General features: G+C 49.4%; 1 long non-coding RNA gene across 1 annotated transcript; it reads right to left on the minus strand.

Annotated features, from left to right (window-relative positions):
* Positions 1–5,819: 5,819 nt before the first annotated feature.
* Positions 5,820–15,949, minus strand: LOC124514234 (uncharacterized). The gene is made up of 8 exons (XR_006962601.1): positions 15,878–15,949; positions 10,603–10,708; positions 10,289–10,311; positions 9,521–9,676; positions 8,927–8,998; positions 6,748–6,871; positions 6,108–6,229; positions 5,820–5,859 (listed from the first exon to the last, which is right to left on the minus strand). It is a non-coding gene; the product is annotated as an uncharacterized LOC124514234 (long non-coding RNA).
* Positions 15,950–17,822: the final 1,873 nt, after the last annotated feature.

The following is a 17,822-nucleotide window of genomic DNA, read 5'->3' on the forward strand; positions in this document are numbered from 1 at the left end:
ACTCCAAGCCCAGCACCAGGGCTGAGGCAAGGAAGGTAGAAAACCAAAGTATGGAGAAGGAGCCTTAGGAGAGCAGGGGCCCAATCCAGAAGGGGACTTGCCTTGGTGGCTGGGGTCCACCAAGGGGGCATGTTTGGGCCTCGGCCGATAGCTGGTCTAAGGAGGATGCTTCTGAGGCTGAAGAAACCATCCAGGCATTGCATGGTTGTGTTCTCAGCAGGAAAGGAGGCTTGGTGCTTGGAGCCAGGGGGCCTGTAGGACCTTCCCCAGCCCTCCTTTGTCCATCAGTCCCGCAAAGGTCCGTCTTGACCTGCTCCTCTCATTAATCCCCTCCAGCTCCCACCTTACCCACGAGTCCCAGACTCCTATTAACTTCTCTTACCAGATGTCTCAGAGGCCTGGATCCCAAGCCCACCATCCCTCGCCACCCTCTACCCGGAATACCTCGGATGCACATCGGCACGTCCCTGCAGAACCTGCCTAGGTCCAGCCAGTCTCCAGCAGTGCAGAGACTTCGGATGGCTTCCCCTCCTGTTGAATCGCAAGAGCCCTTCCCCAGGCTTGCGTCCCAAAGGCAAGCCAACACTGCCAGTTCTCACGGGACTCAAGATCTTAACTTGTTGCCCTAGGGCTCCTTGTTTCTCCTTCATCTGGGACTCCTGACTCGGCCCTGGCCAGGAACCCGGACCCCCCACCCCCACCACCGTGCAGGCGCTCAGAGACCTCTCCGTGCAGCAGGTGAGCAAAGGGAGAGAATAAGGATCGAAAGCAGAAGAGGTGGAACGACCTCCACTCCCATTTCCCTGGCCAGAGCCCAGTCACAGGGCCACACCCAGCTGCAAGGGAGTCTGGAAATGTCGTCGAGCTCCACACCCGGAAAGAAGGAAAAAGAACATGAATGTTGGTGAGTAAAGCATTTACGGCCATATCTGGCAAGGTTTATCGGGCAAGATTCTGTCTGTTTGGTTAGTTACCAAGGTTAGCCTTGGGAAGGAGATTGACTAGAATTTAAGTAAATTGATTGAAAACAAAAACCAGACAGAAACCACCTTGGGCAGGAGAAACCTGATGGATAGCAGCAAGAAAAATAAAGGGGAAAGGCCCCTTCAGACTCCCTCTCCTGCTGCCACAGTGCCAGCTGCCTCCTCCAGGCAGCCACCCAGTACCAGCTATCTCCTATGGAAGGTGGGGATTTCCTGCCTCAGAGAGGGTGTTTTAACTCCTGGTTTCTTGCGATGACCCAAGAGACCACAGGACCGGGCCTCCTCACATACTCGTAAGTGCCCAGGGCATCTCACTGGGTTACTGGAGAAGTAGTAAGAACAGGAAACAGAAGATCCCAGGACAACCCTGGGGAGAACCATACCTGCAGCCCAAGCTACAAGGTCAGGCCCTTCACTTACATCAGTGGGTCTCTTTTGCTAAGCTCGGAGCTACTCAGAGGCAGAATTTCTCTGTAGTCCCAGGGCCTGGGGCAGCATCTGGCACGCAGTGGCCATGAATCCAACTCCTCCCTGAACCACAGCCTTCCAGAACCTGGTCTGGGAAAACTGGATCCCGTTAGCTAGGACACCCAGACCTCAAGGACAGGCCAACAGAACACTGGCTCAATAACCTGGCTCTATTTTCCAGATGAGTCACCAGAGGACACAACCCAAGGGGCATTACTAAACTCAGTCCCTTCGGGTTTTTTTGCCTGCTAAGCGTATGTACAAACCAGAGTTATTGGCCAAAATACAAGTTGGAACGTGGGAGGGGATTACATATTCCTGGAGGAAGGGAAGAGATACTTAGTAGCCCCCGGATCGGGTGTGTTTCCTTCGTGAGGGCGTTTCATCTCCTAAAGACTGCATGAAGGTGGTATTTGGGTGCCCGTTTTGCAAATGAGATAACGGGAGCTCGGGAAGTATAAGTAATTTCCGCAAGGCCGCCCAGGCAGTGAGCGGTTGCCTCCGGCTTTGAACTCCAATCCTTCTTCAAACCTGCTGTCTTCTCACATACCGTGATGCTGGCCTCCTCCCACCGACGAGCCTGCTTCGGATTCCATGTCCCTGCTCTCTGCCTGCCCCTCCCCTGCTCATGCTCTGTCTCTCTCTCTGTCGATAAATAAACATTAAAAGTAAAAAAAAAAAAAAAAAAAAAAGAAAGAAAAAAAGCTGTAAAGACAAACAAGGAATAAAACTCAACAATACATAAAACCCCAGGGGACAAGAATTGCTGTCATTAAGGAGACTGCCTGTCATCTAGGACACTGGCTTGCTAAGATCTTAAGTCTTTTGCATGTCCTGGTTTGTTTGGTTTTTTATTAAAATTTTTTAATGTTTATTTGTGAGAGAGAGAGAGAGAGAGAGAGAACATGAGCAGGGGGAGGGGTGGAGAGAGAGGGAGACACAGAATCCAAAGCAGGTTCCAGGCCCTGAGCTGTCAGCACAGAACCCAACGTGGGCTTGAACCCACAAACCGTGAGATCATGACCTGAGCCCAAGTCAGACGCTTAACCGACTGAGCCACCCAGGCACCCCTGCATGTCCTGGTTTCAATGCCACCTCCTCTAAGGAGCCACTCCCCGGAAGGAATCCCTCTCTCCTTTGCCTGTACTGTTGGGCGGTTAGTCTAGAATTTATCATCTTCATTCCCCAAAGTCACTAAATTGTAATCCTACTGGAAGCAAGCAACCCACCTTCTTTGCAGTAACAAAAGTAAACTAACAGCCATCATCTGTCGGGTGCTCCTTATGTCCCATACGCTTTATTTTGTTATCTCCTGTAATACTCATGATACTCTTCCTTCGTTTCACCGATGTGGAAACTCACGGTCAGAAAGATCACTCACGGGGGCCAGGATCCAAACCCAGATCCAAGACCGGACTCTCTCCAACATATGACAATGCACAAAGTATTTACTAAAAAAACATTTGTTTCATATTTGTAAATTCGGGGGTTCCAACCCCATCACCCTGGGTGTCACTTGAAAGTGAACGTGATCATGTATCCATTTTTGATTGCTGCCTAATAAATCGCCCCAAATCTTAGTGGCAGAAAAAGACAATCATTCCACTTGCTCCTGATACTAAAGATCAGAAATTCTGGGGCGCCTGGGTGGCTCGGTCGGTTAAGCGTCCGACTTCGGCTCAGGTCATGATCTCACGGTCCATGAGTTCAAGCCCCGCGTCGGGCTCTGTGCTGACAGCTCAGAGCCTGGAGCCTGTTTCAGATTCTGTGTCTCCCTCTCTCTCTGCCCCTCCCCTGTTCATGCTCTGTCTCTCTCTGTCTCAAAAATAAATAAACGTTAAAAAAAAAAAATTAAAAAAAAAAAAAAGATCAGAAATTCTGGCAGGGCTCGTTAGGGACCACTCCTCTCTGCTCCCCGAAATCGCTTTTTTTCTTCCTTGTGACCTCTCTCTCTACGGATACTCTGGGCTGTTTACACGGCAAGTATGTTTCTCTCCAAGTTGAAAGCAAAAGCTCTCTTAAAAAGCTTCTTAAATTTCAGAATGTCAGTTCCGCCGCGTTCTACCGGCCAAAGCAACTCACAGGTCCAACCTAGATTCCAGAGGGTGGAGAAATGAACCCCCACCAGTGGGTGGGAGGAGCAGTGAGGACACAGCACAGAGGGACGTGGACCTAGGAGAAAACAACCCACGGGGGCCTTGTTTAGCCATCGGCCCGATACAAATGACAGATTCTGGTCAGAGCACAGAGCCGCAGGATTAACCGTCCACTCCCTTGAAGTGCCACTCCTGACCTGGAAATCAGAGCACAGCTACATCAGACGCAGAACTCTTCGTGGATTTTTCTCCTTTCTCTGCTTTGGTCAGGGTTTGCTATGATCATCCTCACACGTACTTTACAAAGTTATCAACGAACAGTAGCACTTGTACAGAGTTGAATGGGCTCTACGTTAAGCCTTCTCGCCAACCAGGAGTTTTGTTGTGGCAGGGACCACGTGGGCCCTTCTGGACCCCGGAAACCATCACTGGCACTGGCACTGGCACCCCACTGGACACAAGGCACAAAACGGCCCCCGCCGGCACCAGGAGACACTCAACTTGCCCCTGAGCCACTCTTTCAGAGTCAGAGCCTCTCAAGTGGACATTTCATTATCTGGAAATCCTACCATGTGGAAAATTCCTGACGGGGCAGGAACTGGAGGAAAAGAAGCTATCTGTCAGGAGAGATGATTCAAGTCCGCCAATTAGTGCCGGGAGAGACACAGCCCGTCCTTACTCAGCCTGCCGATCAAGAGCAGATGCCTACACTCAATACTCTCTTCAAGGCGTGTGACAAACCACTTTTTCAAGTCCGCTCACTACCTGCATAGTGAATTGTATGAGCTCCCAGCAGATTCAGGTAGTACATGATATCTGCAACGGGGGCGGGGAGTGCAAAAAGGGGCTCTTCTTAAAGATGCGAGCCGAGTGTAAGGAAACCAACAAGGAGTATTGCAATGCCCTGGGGTCCACAGGAGCAAGGCTCCCTGAACTTAGCCATGGTCTCCTGGCTGGGAGAATACCCTGCGATGCCCCCCTCCTGCCACCCCAATCTCCTACCGGTGCTGGCCATTGTCTGATTCCAACCAGAAGAAGCCACAGGGCAATGGAACCCATAGAAGCAGTCTTTCAGGATCAACTTCCCAGGGCACAGGGCAAAGAAGAGAAGAGAATGGGGCTGGAAGGACAAATGGCAGATGATCCAGCATACAGCCCCTCGGCTAAGCAGCACACCCGGGGGTGTTCCTAAAGATCGCTCCCTGTCGTGCCTGACTCAACAGTCTTTAAAATCCAGTTTTACCCGATCCCACGTTTTCAGGGAAGAAGGATAGCACACTGGGATTTGTCCAAGAGATACCCTCCAGGGCTCAGTGCTCTGACGTATACAGTTCAGATAAGAGCTTGGGTTTCCTGGAGTTGCCGTGTGAAAATCCAGTGAGCTCGTGAATGCGTTGCATCCTTCTCAAGTATAAAGCAATCCACAGATACGCTCCATCACATGTGATGGGGGCAGGAGGGCACAGATATGAAGCCACATCTCCAGTGAAGGACACGTCTCGGCCAGTTCTGTCACACCCATGACCGCGCGCACATCACTCCTCGACCACAGGTCCAGGCAAGCTCCCAGATCCCTCAGAGGCCACCTCTGCTCTGACACGTGAGGCCAGCGAGGAGTCCGGCTGACCCTGCAGCGTCAGTGATGACCACCTGGGAGGACGTTGGGAAGTCAGTCCCTCGGCGGCATGCCTGATGAGCTGGACGTCCGTGAATGTCATCCGAGGTTTTGTTTTCGGAACACTCTTCTCTCCAGAGAGGCCCCGTGGGAGCATTGAAACCCACAAGGTTTATTTAGGGGCCTATGAAGTAAGTTGGGGACGCCAAAGTGCGCAGTCCCCGGGGAACAGCCTCACACGGGCTGCTGGCCAGAGAGATTCAAGAGTCGGCCGAGCCCAAGGCCGTCCCTCCGCACCCTCACAGGACCCTTGCCAAACTCTCGGCAAAAATGGCTCCAGAATTTATGAGGCCAAAAGAGGCTTTTAAATAATTTTTATTTTATTTTTAAAAGAAATTGGAAGAGTGCAGCGGGAACAGCGATATCCCTCTCAGAGGGGGTGACGCGGCACGAGAGCCCATGGAAATGGGGCGGAAGCAATTACCATGTATGTGCCCACTTGACTTACAAGTAAAATATCCATTTTAGGGGCCCCTGGGTGGCTCAGTCGGTTGGGCGGCTGACTTCGGCTCAGGTCACGATCCCACGGTCGAGCCTCGCGTCGGGCTCTGTGCTGACAGCTCGGAGCCTGGAGCCTCTGTCGGATTCTGTGTCTCCCTTTCTCTCTGTTCCTCCCCAGCTCATGTTCTGTCTCTCTCTCAGGGATAAATGAAGATTTTAAAAAAATTTTTTTAATAAAAAAACAAGTAAAACTCCATTGGAGGGGGGAAGGAGGAGCAGACTCTGCCTGTCTTTCCCATCTAGTGGCTCCCTGCTGCCCAGAAGACAACAATGCCCCAAGTTCCTTAATCTGGCCTCTCAGAGCCTCCCCAACCGGCCCCGGCCGATTTTTATAAATTTATTTCCCAACACTGCACCTTTACAGGCTCACAATTCTGGTGTTACCTGGTGGTCAGATGCACAGGCTTCAGAGCTGACACGGCAGCTTTGCAATCGGGACTCCGTCCCTTGCTCTGTTGTGTGACTTTGGCCAAGGTATTCAGCCTCCCTGACTCAGGTTTCATACCCTAAAAATAATGGCGTTTGCCCACAAATTAACACGTTGGCTGACCAACCCCCTCCCTACCCGCTCCCCCACCCCCCCACCCCCCGCCAAACAAACAACTCAGTAAATAGCAGCTGATAGCAAACCAGTCTCCTGGCTGTGCCATGTCCTTTGCTCCCAGAATCCTGGCCACCCCGCCCTCCACCGATACAAGCCCACCCCAAGTTCAAAATCTCCAGCTGCTCTAACCACACAGGCCTCTCCCCTGGCCTTGACCTCCGATCCACCAGAACGCCAGATAAACCAGTCACCCTGCAAAGGTCACCACCACGAGATAAGAAATACTGCTGGGTTCAGCACCCAAAAAGCCAAGTTCACATCACAGCCTCTCCGATGATTCGCCACCTGACCTGCTCCCCAGTCACTCAGCCTCCCTGGACTTCCATTCCTCTTCTCTAAAATAGGGAGAATGACCCCTTCCACTCACTGTGGAAAGTCAACAGGATGATAACATGGAAGGACTGTGTAGTTCTGAAATACCTGAAAAACCCCGGTATCTGCTGAAAAACCCAGGGTGCTGATTCAAATATCCAGGCCACTCCAGTTCACCATCACTAACAAGCAGAATTTCCATGGACTCCTTGCTCTTTCCCCATGCCCATCCCTGAAAAGTGAAAAAAAATTATGTTCAGTTTATGTTGTTGCTCAGACCACAGGAGTTCTAGTTCTCATCTGAAGGTGCTTCACAGTTTACAAGCCACTCATACATCCCCACGCTAAGGACTCTACAGTTGACCGGAATAGCCAGCCAGAGTTCCCCACGTCAGCCTGGGTCACTGCTCTCCCTCCAAACCCCACGGGCCCAGGGCTTATAAGATTACTTGAAAACCAGAGAGCAACCCATCCCACCTGCAAAGGGCCAAAAGCCCATGGGAAAATGGGATTCTTTGGAATGCCCAGTCACATGTAATAGAATCAAGCCAGAGTTCTGTAACCCGAGAAATAAAAAGATTGCTTCTTTTGTTTTATTTCTTGCAAAGGGCAAATCTAGCCCTTTATCCTTCCCCTGAAGTTTACGGCCCCGGAACAGACAAGGAGAGCCCAACTTACCCACTCTGGCTGCCTGTCAAGGCTATGCTAAGCCACCATGTTTCTTTCATTTTGACCTTCTTGGCTGACATTTCTTAGTCTAGTTGATAACACACAAAGTGTGCATTTTCTTTGAGATAAAGGAAGCTATCTAGGGGAAGCAGATTTATCTGTAAGCACAAAAAGATAAGTCAACTTGTTTAATGCTACACAGCGCCACAGCTGGGGTTAGAACCTATGGCCTCTAATGGGCTAGGTTACCTCCGTGAGGTAAACAGTGGAAATCCTGAGGTGGGAAGAACATACTTAAGTCTGATTGGCAGTCTTGGCAGCTGGACTGTCAATGAGAAAACCCACTGGTCCCAGTTCTGCCCCTAGTTCACTGTATAACCTTGAGTAAGTCAGTTCCCTTCTCTAAGGTTCATTTCTTTGTTGTTTAAATGAAAGGTTAGATTAGGTGAATTACAGCAAGTGTGTGTCTGTGCCCCATGTGCTCACTCACCAAAGCCCATGCAGACATTACTAATCAATCTCAGCACCCTTTCCCAGGAAGTAGGACACAATCCAGTGCTTCAGGCCATTGTCACCAGAGGCCAGAACTGGCACATAAAATAAGTAAAACCTACTTGCCATCCCTGAGCTAGATAATTTCTAAGGATTTTTACCAGTCTTGACATTGTGTGATCTATGAGGGGTTAAAAAAAAAAAAAACAAAAAAACAGAAATCAGGAAACCTGGGGCCATGGCAGCACCCTGCCTCTTTCAGTGCCCCTGAGGAAGGATCTCAAAATCTGGGTCTCTGCTGCCTCCCCTGCAAATTGAGAACAACAATTTTATTCTTCTTCATTTTTTTAATGTTTATTTTTTTCGAAGGAGAGAGCACAAGCAGGGGAGGGGCAGAGAGAGGGGGAGACATAGAATCTGAAGCCGGCTCCAGGCTCCGAGCTGTCAGCACGGAGCCCAACACGGGGCTCGAACCCACGAACCGTGAGATGATGACCTGAGCCCAAGTCGGACGCTTAACCGACTGAGCTATCCAGGTGCCCTGCGCAATTCTATTCTTCTTATCTTCAAGGTCTTTGTGCAGGTGGAAACAGAGATGAGAAGCGTGTGAAAGAACTTTCTAAACTGAAGTCCTCACTATGAGAAGAACACTGATACTTCTTAAGCACCAGACTGGGTCCTCAGGTTTATGTCCTGCCTCATTTTCCCGCCCTCACCACTGCAAAGCTGGGTTTCTGGCACTTGCAACCAAAGGAAACCTGATGGACAGAGACTGCAAACTCCTCCAGAACAGGCCTGTTTCCTCTGTGCCTTTGTCCCAGCCCAGAGCCTGGGGCATTCAATTAAGTATTTATTGGTTTTCTATGATTTTCTGTAAGAAATGGTGGCTCCTGAAACAGTAATTGAAGGCCTATTCGGGAAGGTGAAGTGTAACTGCAGGACTGAGCTAACAGTGGTCTCGAATCCCAAGGACAGGTCAGGGTGTCCTGCATGGATTTTTTTTTCACCTCATGGTCCCAAAATGGCTGCTGTTTCCCTAGACCTCACATTCTCACAGTGTGTTTCCGAAGTCAAACATCAAGGGGGTGGCCAAGACAGTAAAAGAGAGCTCTTGTGGAATACTTACCTCCTTTTATCCGAAAGAGACTCTTTCCCCAGCTGGCTTTTCCTTATAACTCCGTGGGTCTCCTGATCATCCCTGAGTGCAAAAGAGGTTGGGAGTATTAGTACTTGGGAACAAGGCAAGGAAGGAGGGTTGTTAGAAATGGCCATTAGGCAGACGAGCAATGATGCCTCCCAGGGGAGGCATTTCAGGCATTCTTTGTGTATTAGTTTCAGACTGTTGCTGGAGCAAATGACTACAAACTTATTAGTGGCTAACACCACCAATTTAGGGTCTTACAGATCTGGGGGTCAGAAGTCCCAAATGGGCTTCAGCAGGCTAAAGTCAAGGTGTCGGCAGGGCTGAGGTCCTTTGCAAAGCTCTAGAGGAAAACTCTTTCCCAGTTTCTACAGGCTGCCCTCAGCCGGGGCTTGTGGCCCCTCCTCCTCAGCAGCCTAGGGTCTTAGAGTGCCCCCTGACTCTGCTTCCTTCCTCTATCCCCCTCTCTGATCCAACCCTCTGCTCCCTCTTCTGGCTTTTAAGGCTTGTGGCTTGTGAGAACACTGGTTATCCCACCAGGATAGCCTCCCCATCTCAAGATCGTTAACTTCATCACACCTGCAAATCTCCCTTCGCAATGTAAGGTCATAGAGTCTCGGGTCCTGGGGATCAGACAGGGACACCTTCCGGGTGGCTGTTCAGCCTGCCACACCTCAAGTGATTCCTTGCAAACCTCTTCGTCCTGAGCACAGACCAACTGCTCCTGAAGGAAGGCTGAAAACAAAACGAACTGCAGACTGCAGAAATTTTCTAGGTCTGCCTGCTTCAATTTCAGTGGTCCACCTTCAAAAGAGCCACAGAGAGGCTAGTTCAGGCCATTACCTGTCTTGACAAGCTTTCTACCAAGCCCCTGAGAGGAGATACACAAAACAAATTTGCAAACAAAAAGAAATGTGTTCCTTGGGTTAAAGGAAATACTATTTTTTTTTTTAGACTATCCCACAGCACCCCCCAGTGCCAACAGGCGGGAAGAAAGGCTTGCAGTTTGACAAAGAATTTTATTTAGCCCAACGTTTCTCAGCTTTGTTGAGACTCCCTAGGCACAGATGCCCAGGCCCTAACCTCAGAGACCCAGATGCAAGTAATATGAGGTTGGGCCCAGACGCGAGAAGCTTTTGAAACATCCCAAGCGACCGTGTGTCCAGCGAGAACCACTGAGTTCAGTGTAGCAATGAAAACCATCCAAACACCTAGGAGGCCACGGAGGGTCCAAAATAGATACAATCGTGCCCCTCCTTTCAAAGAGCTTCCAGTCTCAATAGACTGTGAAACGTGGCAGAGACGAGCCACAACCAATGACTGTGAGACAGAAGGCAAGTTACTTACCCTCTCTGTGCCAGATTCCGCATCTGTAAAATAAGACTAGTAAGAGTCCCGGCCTTATAGGGTTAAGAGCGTTAAACGATACAAGTCGCGTAAAGAATTTAGCGTGGTGTGTGGTAAAAAAAATAAGCATGCAACAAGTATTAGGTGTTCCTGCCAAGTTCCAGGGGTAGAAAATACATGACCCACATGCCACCCTCCCCTGTCACTCAGGGCAGACAGCACTGATCTGAATGCTCTTTCTGCTGAATCTGGACAAGCTTCTAGGCCAGTCTTCCAGGCCAGGCGCTCTGTGCATGCGGCTTTTCAGCACTCACCAGCTTGGCCGGCTCTGCCTTGGCCACAGCACACCGTGCTCGTGGGCTCCTTCCGGTCGGGGCTCCTGGCTGTTCTTGTCCTCTCCACCGCTGCCTCCTGGGTATTCTGCAGTGACAGAGGGACCTCAGAGTTCCTCTGAGGGCCAGGCACCCAGAGTGACATCATAAGAACTCACACCCAGGGATTAAAACCACTCCCGATCACAGAGCCCTGACACCAGCCTTTTGCTAATTGCTTGATTGTATCTGATGAATCTCAGATAGCGTCGTGTCGATCCCGCCAGGCGGGGATATTTGTACCCCCCCTGGTGCATCGATGAGGAAACTGAGGCTTTAAGAATTTTAATATCTAGACGGTGGTAAAATTATTCAGAGGCAAAAGAGTATCCGAACCCAGGGCTGACCCCAACAAACTTGACCATACCTTTTAGCTTTACCTATCCGTAACTTCATGAAACAGAACCGCTATACTTTGCCACAATCCCAAAGTTTCAAGGCTTCCCTCGGTCATGACATTTACGACATTACATTGAACCTGTCCTGTCCAAGTAAGGGTCTCCCCCATAAGACTGAGGTCCCTCTGCTGCTATATTCCCAGCACACACATAAGCATACATATACGCCTTTTCTACCAGGGCCCTACTCATCCTTCAGTGTTGGGCTTAATACTCACTCCTCCTCCAGGTAGCCTGCCTAGACTGTCAGGTGTCCCTGCTCTACGCACCAGTATCAACCTGTATTTCCCTTGTCTCAGCACTTGCCAGACTATGTGGAATATATTCTCTAACTACAATGCAATTAATCTAGAAGTCCCCATAATGTCAGGATCTCACCATTCCCGTTTGAGCTCTACGTCGGACTCTGTGCTGACAGCTCAGAGCCTGGAGCCTGCTTTGGATTCTGTCTCTCTCTCACCCTCCCCCGCTCACACTCTGTCTCTCTCTCTCTCTCTCTCTCTCTCTCCTTCAAAAATAAACATTAAAGAATTTTTTTTTGAAATCTGCCAAGAGAGTAGATCTCAAGTGTTCTTATCACACACACACACACTAGCAATTACGTGAGATAGTGGATGTGTTAATTAGCTTAGTTGTAGCAATCATTGAACCATGTATACGCATACCAAAACATCATGTTGTACGTCTTCAATATATCCAGTTTTTATTGGTTAATCATACCTCAGTAAATGTGGTAGGGAGGAAGAAACACTAAATTATACTTAGTAGTGACAGCTATCATATTGAGCTTTGTTCCAGACACTCGCTACACTAAGCACAACATAAATATACACACACATACATATATATATATAATCTCACCTAATGATCACTCCAAGAGCCACTTAGGTAGATTATTATCACTTTTCTCCTCTGTGGGAGGTAGGGTTGGGAGCCGGCAGAGAATGAGCCTCAGAAAGGTTGTGAACGGCCCAAAGTCATGCAGTTACACATACATATGTGGCAAAACCAGAATTTGGAGCCAGATCTGTGTCTGCAGGGCCCAAGGTGTGGACCGCCATGCTCGATGCAGCCCGACTCACACCCACAGCTTTGTGCAAAAGCCAGTGGCCCCATGAAAACTCGTCCAACCCTTTCTCCTCTTCCTACTGCGATCTCAGCTACTAGAAAAATTGCTAGATTGTGAACAGTTCATCGAATTCCATCGCCAGAAGTTGCCAATAAAGAGCGAAGTATTCCCAAAAATTGACACCAACCCCCCCCTCAAAAAAAGGAGCTTGAGGGATCGGTCCTAGTTCCAAAACTTGAGAAGGAACTGTTGAAGCAAATATATATACGTTAACTTCCCATCAGAATCTGAGAAAAGAGACGGTTTTGTTCCTTGCTCCCTCCCTGGAACCTACAACAGTGCCTGGCACAGGGTCAGTGCTCAAAAAACACTACTGAACAAGTGAGCGGGCTCACATTAACCCAGATAATGGTAGCACACGAGTGACGGCAGACAGCAAGGATAACCCAAAATCATGGTAAGAGTTCTCCAAATATGGCACAAAAATTTGTTTCACGTAAATTTATAAATATTTCAATGTTTATTTATTTTTGAGAGAGAGAGAGAAACAGAGCATAAGCAGGGGAGGGGCAGAGAGCAAGGGAGACACAGAATTTGAAGCAGGCTCCAGGCTCCAGGCTGTCAGCACAGAGCCTGATGCGGGGCTCGAACTCACGAGATTTGAGATGACAGACTGAGCCAAAGTCGGCCGCTTGACCAACTGAGCCACCCAGGCGCCCCTGTTTAATGTAAGTTTAAATGGTCAAAATTACATCTACCTCTTAAGAGCACAGTTATCCTTTTTTTTTCTTAGATCTGCCCTCAAGAAATTAATAAAAATTATTTGATACAAAATAGACTAATCACTAACGCATATTTCCTCTTACATCACTGCTAACAATGATAATATGATCTAAAGCATTCTAGTAATTAATGCACAATATATCACATGAATTGTTTGATGGGAAACAGTTAACGGATTGCTACCAACTCTCTTATGAAGGGGCCAGTGGACATCTACTGGATGGAAGGGGACAGAGGGACAGGTGTGTGGCAGAAAACAGGCCAGGAGCGTGCTTAGAGGCAGGAACTGACAAGTTCAGGAGACCTGGGCAAGAGGAGGCTGAAGCCAGAGGAGGGAATTTCCAGGTGATAGTTAGACAAGGCACAGGAAGAGGCTCCAGGGAGGAGGGCGGGTACGGCATTTCAGCAGCTTGGCCAATCACAGCAAACTCCCTTGTCCCCGGACTCGTTCACTCTGATCTGCAGACTCTGCCTCCCAGAGGCTCATTTGTGGCCCTTTTCAATTGTCTCCTAAACGCTCTACCTTTCTGCACGGCGATTAATCCACCCCACCCCTCCTCAGGGAGAGCTAATCCTAAACAAATTAATAAACTGTTAAAAGAAGAATGCACAGGAATTAAGAGGAGCTCTTTACCAAAGGCTGTTAGAGAACAGGACATAGTATCTTCTGGGAGTGGTTATGGGCAGCCTCCTCCTACTCTTGACTGAACTGCATCTTGAAACCCTATTCCGGGGGCGCCTGGGTGGCGCAGTCGGTTAAGCGTCCGACTTCAGCCAGGTCACGATCTCGCGGTCCGTGAGTTCGAGCCCCGCGTCGGGCTCTGGGCTGATGGCTCAGAGCCTGGAGCCTGTTTCCGATTCTGTGTCTCCCTCTCTCTCTGCCCCTCCCCCGTTCATGCTCTGTCTCTCTCTGTCCCAAAAAAAAATAAATAAACGTTGAAAAAAAAAATTTTTTTTTAAATAAATAAAATATAGAAACCCTATTCCGTCCTGACGGTGGGTGGCAAGAAGAAAATGCTACAGGCGGCCACTTCGGCCCGCCGACAACAGCTGTGCCCACGTCCACAAGAGGGCAGCGGTGTGTGTGGTCTGAACCAAAGGTTCAGACCATCAGCTGCTGCAATCAGCATTAGAAAAAGCAATATAAGATCCAGGGTCAGAGAGTGCAGGTGCCAACACACACACACACACACACACACACACACACACACACGGCACTAAGACCCAGCGAGCAGACCTGGCAGAAACAAATTACAGAGCCGGACTTCCTTCCCTACGTCTGTGGGTCCCACACAGAGATAGAGATCCTGGTAACAGGACACTGGGTCCCCATCCAGACCCAGTGATCAGAATCTCTGGGGGAGGTTCAGGCATCAGTGATTTTGAAAGCACCCCAGGGTGACGTCCTGCTTACTGCTGCCTCTCAACACAAAGGATACACAAGAAAGAAAAATTTGAGTCTTCTATACTTTCGCACATTTTGTGACACTGAACAGAAAAAGGCAAGAAAATGTGAAACACGAGAATGCGTATATGAAACAAGGTGAAAGTCAAAGTCTCGGCAGAAAATAGACGTCTCACTCAAATTGGGTCAGTTGGAGAGAGTTAATAAAGGAATTTCAGAAGTATAATCAGAGTGGAATAGAGGATCAGTCTACGGGACATTTACCCCAGGCCAGACCCAGAGGAGGGAGCGGGTAATGGACCCTACACAGCAGGGAGCTGTGGCCCTCAGTACAAGGAAGCAGCCAAGGAACAAATACCCCAGACCCACTCTCCTCTGCCCTCTGAGCTCCTGCCAGGCTTCCATTAGGCCGACCTCAACCAGGTGCCAAAGGCAGGAAAACCATTGATGGAGTCCCTTGAAAATAGCTTCCAGGGACAAGGAGCAGGGTGGCAGGGGACAGAGAGACGATCGGAAGTACAAGCAATCACACCCCATTCAAACATATATCTGTCCAACAAAAGCTGAATGAACAGTACTGTTTAAAGACGCTATTGGATGTAAAACAACTTCACTTTAAACCCCCGTGGACAAGGAGTAGACATTCTTTGCTAGTTTGAATACAATCTAGGCAAAGTCACCTCTGGGAAAACAATAATTTTTATTTGGACAAAAGAGGAGTTTCTAAACATCCTTGTTTTTTTAACATAGTAATGAGCAACTTTTCTTAGAACTGGACAACAAAGTTTTCATTAAGTTACAGTACGATGAGTCAACAAACTTCCTGGTTAGTACTATAGAATTTCCTTTCTGAGGCTTAGAAAAAATAAATAATTTCCTTATATTTATTATACAATACCTGTCTTTCCAAAGTGCCACAAATTATCTCACTTTTAAGGTAGTATCTTTACTCACCATCTTACAGATGAGAAAGCTCAAACATGGAGAAGTCAAACCATTCTCAAAAGGTCAGCAACGGAGCAAGGGAAGAGGGACAAGGCCAGGCCCTCTGATGCCCGCCTCCCACTGCCCCCAGACCCTAGACCTCCAGCCCCCCTGCACCAGTGTTTACCTCACCCTGGAGGTAGAGTCAGAAGGTTTACAGTTAAGACCTCAGCAGGGGCTCCTGGGCGGCTCAGTCGGTTAAGGGTCCAACTTTGCCTCTGGTCATGATCTCGCGGTTTGTGGGTTCAAGCCCCACGTTGGGCTCTGTACTGACAGCTCAGAGCCTGGAGCCTGCTTCAAGTTCTATGTGTGTGTCTCTCTCTGCCCCTCCCCTGCTCCTGCTCCGTCTCTCTCTCCCTCTCTCAAAAATAAATAAAACATTAAAAAAAAAAAAAGAACTCAGTAAAAGGGGGTCCCAACTCTAACAGGACCCCCCCAGGTGGCCTGCTCTAGTCACTTCCCTTCTTTGGGCCTCCGTTTCCCATGAGAGATTTGGACTAGACTTGTAGTTTGTAAACATTTTCGGCAAGAGGACTTTTTCAAGCAAAATCTTACTTGGAAACCAATGATCTGACTTACCAGCTCTGTTCTTGCTGAGGCAGACGCCCTCTTACCCTGCAACTAACACCCCTGAGGAAATTCTAGAGGACTGTTCAAATTCCTTCCAGGCCTACGTTCGGTGAAATACTGGTTCCGTGAGATAGTAGCGTAAGCATTCAGGGAAAGGAGGGAGACAATTCATGCACTTGGTCAGCAAAGCCAACAAATCTCTTTCCTGCAGGAATCTCCAGGGTCTTTAATATGCTAACATGTTTCGTCACCCTCTGAGCTGGCGGTTTAATATAGAGTTGGGGAAAGCGTGATCTACACAAGTGTTTCTCGGTCTTTTCTTAACACCATCCACAGCCAGAAATATGATTTCTATCGCGACCACACACGCACGTGCGCACAGAAACAAGACGCACAAAATAAAATCCGTCTTTCCTGCACTATTCCACTTCCTTTTTCCCATGTCTAAACTCTGTGTGAGGACGTACATGAACGTGCATGCCTGTGTGTGTCCCTGGGTCATGACGCGAAATTCAGTTCTCACCGTGGGCTACAGTCAGAAATGTTCGAGAACTGCTGTCTTGGCAACTGTCGGCTCTGTGACTCCAGCCACGCAGGCTGCAGGCTGCTTGCGGGTCTCCGAGGCGCAAATTAACGGATTCTTTTGGGGGCCTAAAACATGGGAGCCTCTGTGCCTCTCCTCACAGCTGAGTTGGGCCAAAGAATGTGGACAGGATGGAGCGAAGAAAGTTGGCATTGCCCTCGTCTGGGAGGTACAGCTCAGGGACAAAGAGGGAGTTTGTCTCAAGGGCTGCCAATCCCGCCTCATTCACAGGCACTAAATTCATTCAGCCTCCACCAGCCCGCAGGCATCCCCTCTCGCCCCTTGGGGCCTGCCAGCCGCTGCTACAAGGGGATAGTGTCAGATCTGGGCAGCTCTCCCTGCCTGATGTGACGGGCATTCAGGTCGCCTGTGAGAATCGGAAATGGAGTCACTCTTGTCTGTTGAAAAACAACATCCTTCCCCCATAACCCCATGTGCTCCCTGCTCCCACCCCCACCCTCTGGGGACCCGAGAAACAAACCTATCTTGAGATGTGCGTCCGTTGTGGGGAAGGGTGCTGGTTGCCCGGCGGCTGCTTGCAGGTCCCAGAGGGTCCCCATTCCTCACTCTCTCCCTCACTGGGTGTCCCTCCTTCTTACTCTGAAAGGGCTGCCTTTCCACAGCACCCTCAGCAGCGGCATGGAGAGAGGAGGAAGGAAAGGGAAGAAATCCTACCTTGTTCCCGGCAGCACCCTGGGTACCTCGCATCCTCATCTCAGGTATCCCCCGTCGTACACAGAAGAGGAAATGGGGCTTAGGGAGGTTGTCACTCAAGCTGGTGGATCCCCAGGCTCAAGACCTGCTAAGTCACAGGGAAGAGGGAGATGGCAGGAATAGCAGGTCAGAGGAGTCAGCGGAGGGCAGCCCCAGGCTTAGGCAAAATGGCCTACAGAAAGAAGACCCAAGGAGTCTATGTGTGGGCAGCTGAATACAGGTACAAGAGGCGTCACAGGCTGAATGGCGATGGGGACAATGGCAGATAAGGTGCCCATTTTGTAACCACACAAACTCGGGGGCGTTTTAAATTAAGAGTCTATTCTTGAGAGCAGTTTCAGCTTCACAACAAAACTGAGCAGGATGTAGAGTTCCCACATACTCCTGCCACACACATCCAAGCCTAGCCCACCACCCTCATCAACATCGCCCACCAGAGTGGTACCTGTGTTACAGTGATGAACCTACGTGGGGACATGACCACCACCCAAAGTGAGTGGTTTGCATCAGAGTTCACTTCCTGTGTTGTACATGCTTTGACAAATGGATGACGACACGTATCCACCATGCTAGTTTCATGTAGAATGGTTTCACTGCACTAAAATTCCTACCTGCTCCCCCTAACCACCCTTCCCTTTCTCCTCTCACATCTCTGAC

Source organism: Lynx rufus, unplaced genomic scaffold (genome assembly GCF_022079265.1).
Source record: "Lynx rufus isolate CCGP_SWC_20201006 ecotype Redwood Valley unplaced genomic scaffold, mLynRuf1.p SCAF_2, whole genome shotgun sequence".
NCBI lineage: Eukaryota > Metazoa > Chordata > Mammalia > Carnivora > Felidae > Lynx > Lynx rufus.